Here is an 18,301-nt window from a genome sequence, read left to right on the forward strand (position 1 = left end):
GAAAACTTCTGAATTGTTTATTTCTGGAACTTTCCATTTAATATTTTTGGCTCACAGTTTACCATGGGTTACTGAAAACTTGGAAAGTGAAACCAAGGGTTAGGGGGAATACTGTTTTCTAGTTTAATTTTGATATAATTTTTTTTCCTCCCCCTGCTGCTGTTGAAACTGTTGCAATAAGTCACAGTGTAAAACATGTAAATAAACCATCGTTAACAGTGGTTATGTGGGGAGGGGGGTGGTAGGAGGGGCAGGGAGGTGAGAGAAGTTTTCCACTTTCTACATTGTTTATTTCTGCACTCTTTTATCTTTTTTTCCACCAAGCCGGAATCTTGTTTTTTAAGGTGAGGAAAAATCCAACAAGGATCAGTTTTTAAGTTAAAAAATGTAATGCTTACAGTGAAATCAGAGCAAGCATTAAAAGCACCCATATCAGTTACAAATCTCTCTCTTTGGAAGGCCGAGTAGCCGGCACAGACCTATACACACTCTGAATATTTGGAAAGATCCATCATTAACTGAGTTTTCCCCCATGAGGTGGAGTGCTTAGTCTGTGTCCACGCAGTTTCAAAACAACTTGTCAAAGTGATAGGGACAAAAAAACCCCAGTACTAATAACCATCTAGTTGATTCGGGGGAAAATTATCAGTTAACCATTTGTCATTTAATCCAAACAAATGGTTGACTAAGTAAATCTACTTTTTAATTAGTTACACTTATATTGCACAGTCACTGTGTCAGGCAAGGGTTTTAGTGGCAAAACAAAAGGCTGTGAAGATTTTTAAGGAGATATTTCTATTAAATCCTCTTTGGAGCCCACACGGGGGTGAAAACACACTATTGTGTATTTATCTTAGTTCAGGATTATTAGAAGAAGAAATTAACTAACTATGGGTATAGGAATCTCTCTGGGGGAAAAAAAATGCTGAAGCCTTTTCAACAAAATATTTAGACACAACCAAACTGGCTCCTTATAACAAGTCATACAAATACACTGCATTAGCGATGCGGGCAGGAGCCATTTCTCGTTAGTGGGAATGTGAGCTCTCTTTGTTTCCTTTTTGCTTCCTGGTCAGTTCTGATTTTCCTGCATTGATCATGTAGGCTATAACTACTTGTATAAGAAAACAAAAAATCAGAAAATAAGAATGATACACAAAATGAAGGCTGAGAAGGTAGACCCGTGCCCTTAGAACCAGGGTGTTAAAAATAAGATGGAGTACAAACCTCCACGCGCGCTGTAGGGAGATCAGTGTCCTTCCTTATCGTTAACTCCTTCCGTAACACTTTTCTTTGTGTAAAAAGAAAAGGTTCAGGATCAGAGGCTGTACCATTCTTGAAGTGAGTGTCATGGAGATCATCAATCACCAGATCAACGCACTCCAGGCCATTGGTGTCTGGAATCCTGAGTGTGTGTACTTACACGAGCACAGATAATTCAGAGAACTAAAATTATACTACCGTCTACCTATCTACCCTTCCAGCCATCCTTTAGAGACGTGGTATAATGCAGAGGAGAAGAGCATGGACTCTAGCTCCAGACGGCTTCAGTCTGAAACCGGCTCTATCATTACTAGCTCTGTGACATGCAAGGAGTGATTACATCTCTTGGGTCTACCCTCCAGACTCAGGGAGTCTCTTCTCTGAGTCAGCCTTATTTTCCCATGAAATGCAGACCCTGTTCGCAGCTGAGTGGTTTTGCAGCCTTCTTCTGGCCAACAGAAGTCAGGATTCAAAGGCCTCTTTTCCCTTTGTACCATCAGTGCTCACTTCAGTCCAAAGCTCATTGTATTTACGCCAATACACTTCTTTTAAAAATACTGTGGGTCTCCTATGAATTCACAAGTAGCTCAGCTGGGTGAAGTTGCAGACGAGTTGCTGGCCAGGGTTGGGGTCCAGTGAAGACTTGACTGGGGCTGACAAACCTATTTCCAGGATGGGGCACCCACATGACCTGCAAGCAGGTCCTGGGTGTGGGTGGGAGGCCTCAGTTCCTCACAGTGTGGGCATCTCCAGGGGGTTCTTTTGTGTCCTCATGGCACGGCAGTTGGCTTCCCCCAGACCAGGCAGGTGATCCAAGAGACAGCAATGCAGAAGCTACAAGGTCTTCTATGAGCTTCTCTGGGAGTGTGTACATTGTCATTTCCTCAATCTTCTATTGGTGACATGGATGAGGAGGTGAGGACTATCAGAGGCCATCTGGAGGACAGTTACTACAGGACTTTTTCAGACCAAGTCTAAGATGAGTTTTTTAAATGCACGTGAAACGCATGTGGAATCTGCCCAGTGTGTGTGTGTGCTCAGTCGTGTCTGACTCTTTGCAGCCCCATGGACTGTAGCCCGCCAGGCTCCTCTGTCCATGGAATTTTCTAGGCAAGAATACTGGAGTGGGTTGCCATTTCCTACTCCAGGGGATCTTCCCAACCCAGGGATCAATCCCTTGTCTCTTGCATCTTTACCACTAGCGCCACCTGGGAAACCGTGGAATCTTCCTGGACCAGGGATCAAATCCCTGTCCCCTGCATTAGCAGGCAGATTCTTATCCACTGTACCACCAGGAAGGAGGAGGTGCCTACCATGCTATTGAATTTATTTACTTGTTTATTGCCTGTTACCTCCTCTCACACCTATTCCAACTAGGACAGTGGTTTTTGTCAGGTTCTAAGTCCTCGGGGTCTGGAAGAGTTCCCGGCACATAGTTAGCCCGTAATACTTTTTAGTTGAATCACTGATTACCTATTTTATGGATGAAAAAATGAAAGCGTAGAGAGAAGTGATCTCCCCAAGATCATACAACCAGGAAATGATGGAGGCAGAATTCTTTTTTTTTTGTTTGTTTGTTTGTTTTGGAGGCAGAATTCTAAACCATGCTCGTATCCACCATAACAAACTCTCCCCTCAAATACAGCCTGTACTCGCAACTGTAAAAATGGAATTGATAAATAACTTATTCTAAGGAGATATTCATTGTAGATGATGTTTTAAAAAAAATGATAAAAATCTATATATCCAGCATTATCCTTTTTCGGAAGTAAAATAGATATATGCACAGATAGCAGGAATTAGCAGACCTCAGTGGCCAAATCAGACCTCCCCCATCCCGGCCCGTGGCCGCCTGCCCACCGCCTTTGGTTTTGGTTTAGCCTGTGAATTGAGAATGGTTTTTACATTTTAAAATGTAAAGGATAAGAAACAACTTCAGTCTTTCAGCAAGAATGGTTACTTGAAGCATTGACGACATTGCCCCTTGGATCACAACGTCTAAAGTATTTACTGCTGTGGTGCCTGCAGGCCCACTGGACCAATGCAGGGTCCTCTCTCCATCCCAAGGTCAGCTGACCTGAAATCCATCTGCTGTCTTAACCCCTCTTTGTCAGGTAACGGCACAGTCACAGCTTCTGAGGCTTAGGACAAGCACATCTTTGGGAAGCCTGATGGCTTAGAGAGAGAGCCCAGTCTCCACATCCAACTGGATAGAGACTCTCAGGCACTATTCTCAGGTATTATTATTATGGGCTTCTCAGGTGGTGCTAGAGGTAAAGAACCCACCTGCCAATGCAGGAGACATAAGAGATGCAGGTTCAATTCCTGGGTTGGAAAGATATCCTGGAGAAGGAAATGGCAACTACTCCAGTATTCTTGCCTGGAGAGTCCCATGGGCAGAGGAGCCTGGAGGGCTACAGTCCATGGGGTCGCAAAGAGTCAGACACGACTGAAGCGACTTAGCATTATTATTATACTGATTCTTAGATCTTATTAGGCAGTATGTAATAAATGGTATTATTTTATCTAATCCTCCAAGGAGCCCCAAATGTGCATACCATTATCTCCATTTTGCATATGAGGTGACTGAGGCCCAGAGAGGTAAAGTGATCTGCCCAGGATCACACAGCTACAGTGTCAGGGTTGAAGACTGAGTCCAAGGACATGGGGCTCCAAAGTCTGCGGTTTTTCCGCAGGCTGGGCCTTGTTACCGCTGATACGTGCAGAACAGTCTCTTCTACTTGATGGCTGCACCAGAAAGGGTACAGAAATCTCAGCTAACTCAGTTGCTCCGCGATGCAGATTCTGGAGTAGAGAAGAAGGACAGATCAGGCTTCTAAAGACCGAGGCCCAGACCCCACCTCGGGCAAACGATGTCAGCTCCCGGAGCCTCACTCAGCTACTCAGGGCAGGGGGTGGGCGTGCAGACTGTGGTGAGCCAGCTCTGCCGCTGTAGCCGAAGTTTGTCAAGCTCCTGTACATGCCAGACTCCAGTCTAGGAACTTCTAAAGCACTTCATCAAAGTGGGATAAGATCACTTTGGCTGAGTCATGCAGATCATTTGCCAATGAGTCATGTTAATAATGGCTTCCCAGGGGGCTCAGTGGTCAAGAATCCGCCTGCTAAGCAGGAGATGCAGGTTCGATCCCTGGGTTGGGAAGATCTCCTGGAATAGGAAATGGCAACCCACTCCAGTAATCTTGCCTGGGAAATCCCATGGACCGAGGAGCCTCGTGGGCTATGGTCCGTGGGGTCACAAAGAATCAGAAATGACTGAGCAACTCAACAACAAGAAGAACATGTTAATGATAACTGCCAAAGTTACCAAGCATTTGCTGTGTGCCAGGCGACAAGCCATGGGCTTTGCAAATCTGAATCACAATTCTAACAGCTGGACTTCAAAAGAAACAGCAACCTTCCATCGCCTTCATTCAAGGGTGGATATGCCCTTAATGCCCCAAATTAGGAGCCAAAGGGCTCATGATCCTAAGGAGCACCACCAGGCTTGCTGTGGGGGCGAGAGACTCCTAGTGGGACACTAATTCTCCCCACTTCCCGTCCCGGCCTTGGGCCTTTGATCTTCCAGCTCACAGATGACAAGTCGTGGGGAACTGCTGCAGTGAGTTCTGTCTCGCTGAGGATGAAGGTGTGCAGATGCGTTGAGCCACCTTGCTCACTATCAGAGTTCATGAGCGTTAAACTGTGAATTTTGAAGGCCTCATTTCATTTCAGATCAATCTGCTTTGTTTTTTTTGAAGTTAAAGCAATCTGCATCTGCACTGTGTTCACTGCAGAAGTGGTGGTGGGTGGGATCAGGAATGTTGATGACCACGTGTTTTTCCAGGGAACCTCTCCTGCTTCAAACTTAGGGAGTCTCTTGTTCTCAGGGTGGGCCACTGCTGGGACTCACCATTTGGCATGTCAGTTGCCTCTCAGAATAAATTTATGACAGTAACTGATTTTTTTTTTTTTTAGCTTCTGGAACCTGCTAACAACATGGAGATGAGATGAAACTGTTTGTACTCTACAGATAGTTTCCCCATAAATTTAAGAAAACTATCCCAATCCTTTAGGCCACTCCCTTCACTGGTGATGGTGGCGGGTCAGGGGAAGAACCGGTATAAAATGTTGTTGATTCAAAACTCTTAGAAAATGAGCTCTATCTGACCATCATCCCTCCATCTCTCCATCCTTCCGTCATCTATCTAAAGAAATGATGATGTGAGCTAAAAACAGCCTGCCCCACACGGGAAGAAGGAATACTAAGCCTAAATAATGTGGCAATAACACTTTTCAATATGAAAAAGACATTGACCTTAGATGCAGCAACTTCATGCCTAGCACATAAACCTACAAAAACCATGACAGGCGTGTGTAGAACCTGATGTACAAGGACCCTCATCACTGCGTGGTGATATAAAAAACTGGATACAACCTTTCCATTAATAGGACCATCGTTAAGTATTTCTCAGCCACCTGACTGCTTCTTTTCTTAATTTCCCTGTTTGGAGAACAAGAATATTCAGAATCCTTCTTGTGTGGTGAGGATGAGATGAATCAATGCCCTGATAGGGTTTAGAACTAAGCTGGGCACGTAGTACATGCTCAATAATTTTAGCCTTTGTTATATTCCAAATAATAGAAACTAACATATATTTTTTTAAAAAAGGCTGAAGCTGATCCAAATTACTGATTCACACTTATGGTTAGGGAAAAAATAACCAAAAATGACAGAATATGGAGAATATGATACATTACAAATGTGCTTTTCAACCAAGGCCATGTCTCATATTTAACATACAGGTTCATTTATAGGTGGAACATTTCAGGAAGGATCCACAAGAGTTGGTGGTCTATAAAAATATCTGCTTAGCCTGTAGGGGGTTAATTTTAAAACACAGAGGAGAAATCTGTCCATGTTCTTTAACAGACATCTGTGGTCTAAACCAACAATTCTCATTTATAACTTATGACATGCATAGGATAGAACATGGGCTTCCCAGGTGGCACAGTGGTAAAGACTCTGCCTGCCAATGTAGGAGACACAAAAGACCTGGGTTTGATCCCTGGGTTGGGAAGATCCCCTGAAGCAGGAAATAGTAACTCACTCCAGTACTCTTGCCTGGGAAATCCCACGGACAGAGGAACCTGGCGGGCTACAGCCCATGGGGTCGCAAAGAGTCGGACACGACTGAGCACCACCACCACCATCACAGGATATAACAGTCCCAACTGTCTCGTATGGCCTAGTTTGAAACTAGTGGTTTTAATCAATTTATAGTCTGAATCAGTGAGAAGCACCAATGATAATATGTGTTCAGCAAAAAGCTCTATACAGCTCTGCTAGCTAAAAAACACTGTTAGCTTGAAAATGACTGAGATCAATGAAAGTTCATGAAATATAAATTTGTGGGATAAAAAACCTATGCAACCTTCGATCTATATTTTCAATTATCTTCCGTGCCAAATACTAGGTATGCATTAATGATAGAAAATCAAAGAAAATGCCTTTGTATAAGACACTAGAAGGTGGGTTACACTTTGATATTAGTTAGGCACCTATTGCTTAAATGTCTTCATTTTATACAAATAACACAACTGCAAACATGGGCGGAGTCTCTGGTTTAAAAAGAACTATCCACGATTTTGTATTTTTTAGTTCAGCATTAACCTACGCTTGTTAGTCTTTATTGGTGTAAAATCTGGGTCATTTTACAAATACACGTCTTTCTGGGTCCCTCCAGAGTGTTAGCCTGGTCTCATTAGACTTTTCTTTCCCTGACCAAATTCTGTGACTTTTCCAAAGCATTCTTTGACTGAAGTTCATGTGAAGTTATCATCTTTAATGAAAAAAGATGCCTGCTGATTCCAAGCCATTTGGTGCCCTCCTGTCAGGGGAGAAGGATAACACTGAATAAGGCTGAAGGTTTTTATTATCACATCGTAAATGAGCAAATGGCATCTGTCAATACAGAGGCTTACGGGGCCTGGAAGAGGAAGCCACTCTGGGGGAGGCTTCCAAGGACAAAACAGATTTTTATTAACCTCCTGATCCAACATCTCTTTTCCTGTTTTATTTTGCCTCATTCACTTGGCAAAATCATAATGCCATAAAGACATCCAAACAGGAAGCTGGCAAACCGTTAGACTGCTCAGCCACCCTGTTACTGCACAGCAGTCAAGAGTTTGAATCCTAGACGATTTTTAGAGTTTTAAGCATGTCACCATCACGTGTATTTTCACACCCGGAGCGCTGCCTGCTTTGGATTGTCTTTAGAAGGTATTTCTTGCCAAGAATAACACAGCCCGTTTGCCGAAGTGTTAATTCTCACCAAGTTTTCATATTTGGGTCATAAACATCCTTCCTGACAATGGTAAAATGGCCAAGGTGTTTATGAGCCGCAAGAAATCTTTATGCCAAATGCATAAAAGCAGAAATGGAACTGTTCACATCCATCCTGGGAAGAGCCATCCTGGTGTAGGGGGTGGGGGTGGGGGGGCTCCAGAATGATTTCCCTGGAAGCGGTTACGGTGGAGGTCTCATAAAAATGTTTCGTAAAAGGTGATAGTAATTCATGCCTGGGCAGGTGTGGGAGCGGCACAGTCGGCCAGGAGGTCTGGAAGATGTACCCCCTGGGGGCTTTGTGCCAGGGCAGGGCAGGGATCTAGCTCAGGAAATGTCATGGCTCAGGTTCTGAAATTCTGACAGGTGGGACTTGTTGCGTTATCCAAAGAAACTGAGAGGCTGGGCATAAACTGGGTTCCTATTTCCGTGGGCAGTCAACAGCCACCGTGCAGATGTCTCACCCTAGAAGCAGTCACACTGCAGCAGATCTAAATGTGCTCCGATTATGGAAAGATGCCCATGATTGTTTTTAAAGGCAAATTAAAAAAAAAAAAAATATATATATATATATACATAGCTCAGAACATCCTTTTAGTTGTTGTTTTAAAAAAACACCACAGCATACACACTGAGAACAACCTGGAGACAATACCCCAAACATCACAGTGGGTTTGAATATTCTGCACATTATATTTCCTTATTGATTGCACTTAAAATTGTATTCGTTTAGCTGTGATGGGTTAGGGTTAGTTGGAATCAAGATTGCCGGGAGAAATATCAATAACCTCAACTATGCAGATGACACCACCCTTATGGCAGAAAGTGAAGAAGAACTAAAGAGCCTCTTGATGAAAGTGAAAGAGGAGAGTGAAAAAATTGGCTTAAAACTGGAAAGGTCTGACAACAAAGGTCCAACAAAGGTCCATCTAGTCGAGGCTATAGTTCTTCCAGTGGTCATGTAAGGATGTGAGAGTTGGACCATAAAGAAAGCTGAGGGCCGAAGAATTGATGCTTTTGAACTGTGGTGTTGGAGAAGACTCTTGAGAGTCCCGTGGACTGCAAGGAGATCCAACCAGTCCATCCTAAAGGAAATCAGTCCTGAACATTCATTGGAAGGACTGAGGCTGAAGCTGAAACTCCAATACTTTGGCCATCTGATGCGAAGAACTGACCCATTTGAAAAGACCCTGATGCTGGGAAAGATTGAAGATGGGAGGAGAGGGGACGACAGAGGATGAGATGGTTGGATGGCATCACCGACTCGATGGACATGAGTTTGAGTAAGCTCTGGGAGGTGGTGATGGACATGGAAGCCTGGTGTGCTGCAGTCCATGGGGTCGCAAAGACTCGTACACGACTGAGCAACTGAACTGAACTGAACTGAATGTATCATTAGTGATAACAACCCAAGAGCTGAATCTGCTTCACAGAATGGAAAACCATGGCACAGGCAGACCCAAGTTTCTCTAAAGAACCAGAGTTGGAAGCTGCATGCACATTGCAAAATTTCACCCTCTTCACTATGTTAATGGATACAGAGTCCAGTATATTAAGTCTATAAAGATACAAGGGCAAAAATTAGGCATTTTTGCATGTGCGTACTGAGTCGTTTCTGTTCTGTCTGACTCTTTGCGACCCTATGGACTACATTTAGCCCTCCAGGTTCCTCTGTCCATGAGATTCTCTAGGCAAGAATACTGCAGTGGGCTCCCATGCCATCCTCCAGGGGATCTTCTTGACCCAGGGATTGAACTCACGTCTCTTGACGTAAAGAACCCACCATTGGCTGGTGGGTTCTTTATCACTAGCACCATCTGGGAAGCCCATTTTTGCAGGTAGGAGGGGGCAAAAGTAAAATATAAAGGGAGGGTTCTTTTCTTTAAAAAAAAAAGGAACAAAAAACTTTACGTAAAAAGGTACATACTCTTGTAGACATTTTAAAATACAGATAAAAAGAAGAAAAAGAGATTTACTTGTGAGAACATAAAACAGACAACTTCTGTTGGCAAAAATGATGTCAGTGTATTTTCTATGTCTAAATATACTTACTTCAGTTCAGTTCAGTTGCTCAGTCGTGTCCGACTCTTCGTGACCCCATGAACAGCAGCACGCCAGGCCTCCCTGTCCATCACCAACTCCCGGAATTTACACAAACTCATGTCCATCGAATCGGTGATGCCATCCAGCCATCTCATCCTCTGTCATCCCCTTCTACTCCTGCCCCCAATCCTTCCCAGCATCAGGGTCTTTTCCAATGAGTCAACTCTTTGCATGAGGTGGCCAAAGTATCAGAGTTTTCAGCTTCAACATCAGTCCTTCCAATGAACAACCAGGACTGATCTCCTTTAGGATGGACTGGTTGGATCTCCTTGCAGTCCAAGGGACTCTCAAGAGTCTTCTGCAACACCACAGTTCAAAAGCATCAATTCTTCAGCCCTCAGCTTTCCTTATGGTCCAACTCTCACATCCTTACATGACCACTGGAAGAACCATAGCCTCGACTAGACGGACCTTTGTTGGCAAAGTAACGTCTCTGCGTTTTAATATGCTATCTAGGTTGGTCATAACTTTCCTTCCAAGGAGTGTATTTTAATTTCATGGCTGCAATCACCATCTGGAGTGATTTTGGAGCCCAGGAAAATAAAGTCAGCCACTGTTTCCACTGTTTCCCCATCTATTTCCCATGGAGTGATAGGACGAGATGCCATGATCTTAGTTTTCTGAATGTTGAGCTTTAAGCCAACTTTTTCACTCTCCTCTTTCACTTTCATCAAGAGGCTTTTTAGTTCTTCTTCACTTTCTGCCAGAAGGGTGGTGTCAGCTGCATATCTGAGGTTATAGTGATCATACTGCACAAACCACTCTGTGACGGTGTGCTGCACTAAATCATCACGGACACCTTTCCATGTCAATAAATAAATTTCCTTAAAGCTGGTTTCCAAAGAATGTTAAGAGGTATTGGGAGAAGTTCCAGAGGGAGATGACCTGGCAAATAGTGTAAGAGGAATTTGGGGAACATTTTCTCAGATACTTTGATATGACAGTCAGCAACTATATGTAAACAAAATGGACAACTTGGAAGAAATGGATAAATTCTTAGAAAAGTATGACTTCCCAAAACTGAACCAGGAAGAAATAGAAAATCTCAACAGACCCATCACAAGCACAGAAATTGAAACTGTAATCAGAAATCTTCCAGCAAATAAAAGCCCAGGACCAGACGGCTTCACAGCTGAATTCTACCAAAAATTTAGAGAAGAGATAACACCTATCCTACTCAAACTCTTCCAGAAAATTGCAGAGGAAGGAATTCCAAACTCATTCTATGAGGCCACCATCACCCTAATGCCCAAACCTGACAAACATGCTACAAAGAAAGAAAACTACAGGCCAATATCACTGATGAACATAGATGCAAAAATCTTTAACAAAATCCTAGCAAACAGAATCCAACAACATATTAAAAAGATCATACATCATGACCAAGTGGGCTTTATCCCAGGGATGCAAGGATTCTTTAATATCTGCAAATCAATCAATGTAATACACCACATAAACAAATTGAAAAATAAAAACCATATGATTATTTCAATAGATGCAGAGAAAGCCTTTGACAAAATTCAACATCCATTTATGATAAAAACCCTCCAAAAAGCAGGAATAGAAGGAACATACCTCAACATAATAAAAGCTGTATATGACAAACCCATGGCAAACATTATCCTAAATGGGGAAAAACTGAAAGCATTTCCCCTAAAATCAGGAACAAGACAAGGGTGCCCACTCTCACCACTACTATTCAACATAGTGTTGGAAGTTTTGGCCATAGCAATCAGAGCAGAAAAAGAAATAAAAGGAATCCAGATTGGAAAAGAAGAAGTAAAATTCTCACTGTTTGCAGATGACATGATCCTCTACATAGAAAACCCTAAAGACTCCACCAGAAAATTACTAGAGCTAATCAACGAATATAGTAAAGTTGCAGGATATAAAATTAACACACAGAAATCCCTTGCATTCCTATACACCAACAACGAGAAAACAGAAAGAGAAATTAAGGAAACAATTCCATTCACTATCGCAACGAAAAGAATAAAATACTTAGGAATATATCTACCTAAAGAAACAAAAGACCTATATATAGAAAACTATAAAACACTGGTGAAAGAAATCAAAGAGGACATAAATAGATGGAGAAATATACCCTGTTCATGGATCGGAAGAATCAATATAGTGAAAATGAGTATACTACTCAAAGCAATCTATAGATTCAATGCAATCCCCATCAAGCTACCAACAGTATTTTTCAGAGAACTAGAACAAATAATTTCACAATTTGTATGGAAATACAAAAAACCTCAAATAGCCAAAGCAATCTTGAGAAAGAATGGAACTGGAGGAATCAACCTGCCTGACTTCAGACTCTACTACAAAGCTACAGTCATCAAGACAGTATGGTACTGGCACAAAGACAGAAATATAGATCAATGGAACAAAATAGAAAGCCCAGAGATAAATCCACGCACCTATGGACACCTTATCTTTGACAAAGGAGGCAAGAATATACAACGGAGAAAAGACAATCTCTTTAACAAGAGGTGCTGGGAAAACTGGTCAATCACTTGGAAGAGAATGAAACTAGAACACTTTCTAACACCATACACAAAAATAAACTCAAAATGGATTAAAGATCTAAACGTAAGACCAGAAACTATAAAACTCCTAGAGGAAAACATAGGCAAAACACTCTCCGACATAAACCACAGCAGGATCCTCTATGACCCACCTCCCAGAATATTGGAAATAAAAGCAAAAATAAACAAATGGGACCTAATTAAACTTAAAAGCTTTTGCACAACAAAGGAAACTATAAGCAAGGTGAAAAGACAGCCCTTGGAATGGGAGAAAATAATAGCAAATGAAGCAACGGACAAATGATTAATCTCAAAAATATACAAGCAGCTCCTGCAGCTCAATTCCAGAAAAATAAACGACCCAATCAAAAAGTGGGCCAAAGAACTAAACAGATACTTCTCCAAAGAAGACATACAGATGGCTAACAAACACATGAAAAGATGCTCAACATGAGTCATTATCAGAGAAATGCAAATCAAAACCACAATGAGGTACCATTTCACGCCAGTCAGAATGGCTGCTGTCCAAAAGTCTACAAGCAATAAACGCTGGAGAGGGTGTGGAGAAAAGGGAACTCTCTTACACTGTTGGTGGGAATGCAAACTAGTACAGCCACTATGGAGAACAGTGTGGAGATTCCTTAAAAAACTGGGAATAGAACTGCCATATGACCCAGCAATCCCACTGCTGGGCATACACACCGAGGAAACCAGAATTGAAAGAGACGCGTGTACCCCAATGTTCATTGCAACACTGTTTATAATAGCCAGGACATGGAAGCAGAGTAGATGCCCATCAGCAGACGAATGGATAAGGAAGCTGTGGTACATATACACAATGGAATATTACTCAGCCATTAAAAAGGATACATTCAAATCAGTTCTAATGAGGTGGATGTCTCTATTATAGAGAGTGAAGTAAGCCAGAAAGAAAAACACCAATACAGTATACTAACACATATATATGGTATTTAGTCAATCGGTAAAGATAACCCTGTATGCGAGATATCAAAAGAGACACAGATAAATAGAACAGTATTATGGACTCTCTGGGAGAGGACGAAGGCGGGATGATATGGGAGAATGGCATGGAATCATGTAAATTATCATATGTGAAACGAATTGCCAGTCCAGGTTCAATGCATGATACAGGGTGCTCGGGGCTGGTGCACCGGGATGACCCAGAGAGATGGGATGGGGAGGGAGGTGGAACAGGGGTTCTGGAAGGGGAAAACATGTACACCCATGGTGCATTCATGTCAATGTATGGCAAAACAAATACAATATTGTAAAGTTAAAAAATAGAAAATAAACTTATTAAAAAAAAAAAAAGAGGTATTGGGAGAAGTTCCAGAGGGAGATGACCTGGCAAATAGGGTAAGAGGAAGTTGGGGAACATTTCTCAGATACTTTGATAGGACAGTCACAATGCACAGGTCTCAAAGGGCTACACAATAGGATATTTTTCCAGTCTATCTTACCATGGGACTGTCCTTCCCCACCTCAACATTTTTTAAAGTTGAGCATTAATGTACATAACATAACTTAACCATTTTGAAGTGAACCATCCAGTGGTATTTAGTGCATTCACAATGTGTGCGACCACCATCTCTCTCAAGTTCAAAACATTTTCATCACTCCAAAATAAAACCCTGTACTCATGAAACAGCGGAATCTTTCTTATCCTGGCATCAGGAGCTCCCTGGTTCTTTCTGGTATTTGTTGAATGAATAAATAAAGATAGGGTTTAAGACTATAATGACAACTCTTAAGACTTTGATCTGCAAGGCTATCTATTTACAAGAAGACAAAAGCCCACGATATAAATCCACACTCAGTGATAATCCAAGAAGGTCATCTCTCAAGTCCCAGTGAAATAGAGAATCTGGTAAGATTTGGTTTGTTATCACAATAGCTCAACCAAAACAATATGCTTATGCAAATTATTTAAGCATAACAAGAACATTTCCAAAGCATTCTGGCATATTAGAAACATTTGAAAGAGGGCTCCTAACATCTCAGGATCCTCTGCTCATAACCAGTGAGAAAGGAGCCATCTTGCATCTCTCTTTTAAAAAGGTTACTTTATGCAGGAAGTTGGGAGATGAAATTCTCCAGGTGATACTCCACAACCAGTGGTGTAAATCTAATATTTGGAATTTGGAATGAGAATGAAAAAAACTTCAACCAGAAAGAGTTAAAAGCAGTTTCCTCTGAGGAATGGGCCTGGGGCAGGGCAGAGTGGTCTGGCCTTTCATTAGCCCTTCTGTTGTTGATTAATTTTTAACCCCCGGCAAGGAATTCTTCCATTTAAAACAAACAAACAAAAAAATTTTTAACAAATAGGTATTTCTGGACGCTAACAATGATAATAGGTAATCTTGCATTAGAGAAGTACAGGAGATCTAGCCAAATTTTACTCCAACGTGAAGACAACAGAACATATTGATAAAATATTTCCAGAATGACACACAAGAGGTGAGAAGGCTGGTTCCTGCCAGGGAGGGGGACAGAAAAGCAAGGACTTTCATTGGGCATCTTTTTATACTTAAAATTTTGAAAGATGCAAATATATTACATGTAAAATATAAATGTCTTGGGTAGAAGAAAAGCAAGAGTTTTATTTCAGAGACTCATTTTCACTGTTAAAAATGTATGAAGATGGATAAAACTTACTATAATGAATCTTAAAAGTGGATTATTCAAAGCAAATTTAGCCAAATGTCAACTGTGAGGGAATCTAGGTGAAGGATTGGTCAGTTCAGTTCAGTTGCTCAGTCTTGTCCGACTCTTTGTGACCCCATGGACTGCAGCACGCCAGGCCTCTCTGTCCATCACCAACTCCCGGAGTTTACTCAAGTTTATGTCCATTGAGTCAGCGATGCCATCCAACCATCTCATCCTCTGTCGTCCCCTTCTCCTCCTGCCTTCAATCTTTCCCAGCATGCACAGTTCATTTAACTATTTATGGAATAAAAAAATTGTTTTTCAATAAAAGTTTGAGGGAAAGTATTATGAAATTAAAATACAGTGCTAAACACTTGAGAGGCTTAAAAAAAATCCTTGTGCTTAGGTAACATCCTGGAACAATAAAACTGAAATCTCTGGGGAGGCGGTAGCCTTTAATATTTTTTTTTTTTTTTTTTTAGTTCCCAGATGATTTCAATGTATATCAAGGTTGAAATCACTGCTCTAGAGAAGCTCAAAGAATCCTTTTTTGCTTCAACTTTCTCGAATCTTTTAATTTCCTATGTTGGCAAAATATCTGCAAAACACCCAGAGTAAGTTCTAGCCAATTTTTTAAAATAAATCATCTTTAAAGAAATGCTGCTGCTAGGTCGCTTCAGTCGTGTTCGACTGTGCGACCCCATAGACGGCAGCCCACCAGGCTCCCCCGTCCCTGGGATTCTCCAGGCAAGAACACTGGAGTGGGTTGCCATTTCTTCTTCTTAAAGAAATGAGAAATGTAAAATTATATAATAGGAGCAGGGAAGTATTGTTTGTTTTCAGGAAACACACAGCATACTCTCTGAGAAGCCATGCAATGCTGACACATACTTGGGTTGCAGAATACCGAAGTTACCCTGTGTTTTTACAATTTTATTTGAACTACTGAGTTTGATGAAGTTCCCTTCTCACCCTGTTCCACACTTGGTGACTTCAAAGAGGCGATAGGGTCAGTTCAGCTCCACAGGGCAGAAGAGAACATTCTAGATCTTTCAATATATTGGGGAAGCTGGACTGTTAGGACGGTTTTAGCTGCAGATAACGGAAAAGCCAGCTCAGCAGGGCTTCGGCAATTTTGATTAACCGTCCGTCAAGGAGTCTGTCTCCGGCTGTTTCCAGCAGTGGTGACTTAGTGTGGGAGCCAGGTTTCCCTTCCTTCTTTCCATGCTCCAACCACAGCTTGTCTCCTTGGGCTGCCTCCCATCATGGCCCCAAGACAGCTGCAGAGTTCATAACTCAGGGAGACAGGGATTCCCAGAGCCAAAAGGAAAAGCCCCTGCCTTTCAGCCCCCTTTAAGGGTGAGGAAAATCCTCCCCGAAGGCCTCTCAGCTGATGGCCCTTCATCTTTTTGTTCACAGTGGTGTCATGTACCTATTCCTAAACCTTGACTTGGCGAGACAAATGAGACACCATCGTGGGCTCACAGTCACAACACCGTGTGTGTACACACACACACACAAGCCCAAGCATCTAAAGTGAATATAAAAGACTTCTTTTTTTTCCCCACACCTCACGGCTTCTGGAATCTTAGCTCCCTGACCAGGGATTGAACCTGGGCCTGGCAGCAGAAGCACTGATCTCTAACCACTGGACAGCCAGGGAGTTCCCCTAAAGACTTTAATTCTCGTGTATTCTGATTTGGAAACAGGTTCCCTTTGCAACTAATGAGTTAAAATACACACATACACATGCTTCTGCTTGGTCATGTAAATTTATAAGATGATCTCAAAAGTCCTTGATAATAAGTCCAAGTGAGCATTTAGTATTTGATAAAGACTGCTTTTCAGATTGGTAGAGGCAAAGAAGAGTCACTAAAATCAATGGTGACTATCTAGAAAAAAATGTGAAGTTAGAACTGTACCTTGGATCATGTGCGTGCACGTGTGCGTGTGTGCTCAGTTGCTTCAGTCGTGTCCGACTCTTTGCGACCCCATGGACTGCAGCACACCAGGCCTCCCTGTCCATCACCAACTCCCAGAGTTTACTCAAACTCATGTCCATCGAGTCGGTGACGCCATCCAACCATCTCATCCCCTGTCATCCCCTTCTCCTCTCTCCTTCAATCTTTCCCAGCAACAGGGTCTTTTCTAATGAGTTGGCTTCGCCTCAGGTGGCCAGAGTATTGGAGTTTCAGCTTCAGCATCAGTCCTTCCAATGAACATTCAGGACTGATTTCCTTTAGGATGGACTGGTTGGATCTCCTTGCAGTGCAATTAAGCTGACTGCCACAACTAGAGAAGCCCGCGCCACTATGAAAACCCAGCACAGCCAAAATAAATAAAAAGGTTCCCTTGGCTATTATGTGGATAGTGCTTAAGAACAACAATAGCCAAACCGAAGTGGGTTAATGTGAACGATTATTCTCCACAAGAGAGTCAGGGCAGCTATCTGGCAGATTTTTTATGTTTTTTTTCTGTTTTGTTTGAAATAAAAATTTACAACCTAAGAACAAAACCACAACTTTTGATGCCTTGTTCTTTTTGATATAAAAGTTAATAAAGCCTAAAACGATATCAGTTCAGTTCAGTTCAGTTGCTCAGTCGTGTCTGACTCTTTGCGACCCCATGAACCGCAGCACACCAGGCCTCCCTGTCCATCACCAACTCCCAGAGTCCACTCAAACCCATGTCCATTGACATGCCTGAGCCCATTTGAGAATGGCCCATTTACAGCTGTGCCTCGTCTTACTGTGCTTTCCGGACTTAACCCACAAGGGTTTTTGTTTCATTGTGTATGTTTTATTTTGAAGGGACAGAAGTAATAGCCAACATCTCAATAAAGTCAGTTCCTCGTACTGTCTCTCACTTCTGACTTTCTGTGACCCAATAAACATAACCAAACCCAACAGAGTGATGGTTAAAAGCCAGTGCAAATTGAGATTGGGCAACTTAAGACTTTCTTCTTCATACAGACTTTATCTTTGCAAAACTGTGACATCAAATCCCACTTATCCCTATCAAATATGGACATCCAGCCGTAGACACAAAATTATCTTTTTTTCTCCCCCGCCTGTCTATACTCCCCTACCCAACTTTGCATTAGGAAAACAATTGACAGACTAATGTATGGAGAACAACTCTTTCGTGATCCTCATAAAGACCAATTCGTCCTCTGGGCTCACCAGAGCTGTTCAAACAAGAGCTCCACTGCTCCTTTCAGAAGAGAATAGTAGAAAACTTAAATGAAATCTGGAGGTCACGGGATCGCTTAGGAAACAGAGAGGTAGATGTTGCAGCTGTTAGTATGTGACATGTCATCCACACTCATATTTCCAGAGGAAACGGTGAGGATTTCTGATGGCCAAGGAAGTTGCGCAATAGTGGTTTCCTC

Source organism: Giraffa tippelskirchi, chromosome 13 (genome assembly GCF_054371585.1).
Source record: "Giraffa tippelskirchi isolate mGirTip1 chromosome 13, T2T-mGirTip1v1.2.pri, whole genome shotgun sequence".
Taxonomy (NCBI): domain Eukaryota; kingdom Metazoa; phylum Chordata; class Mammalia; order Artiodactyla; family Giraffidae; genus Giraffa; species Giraffa tippelskirchi.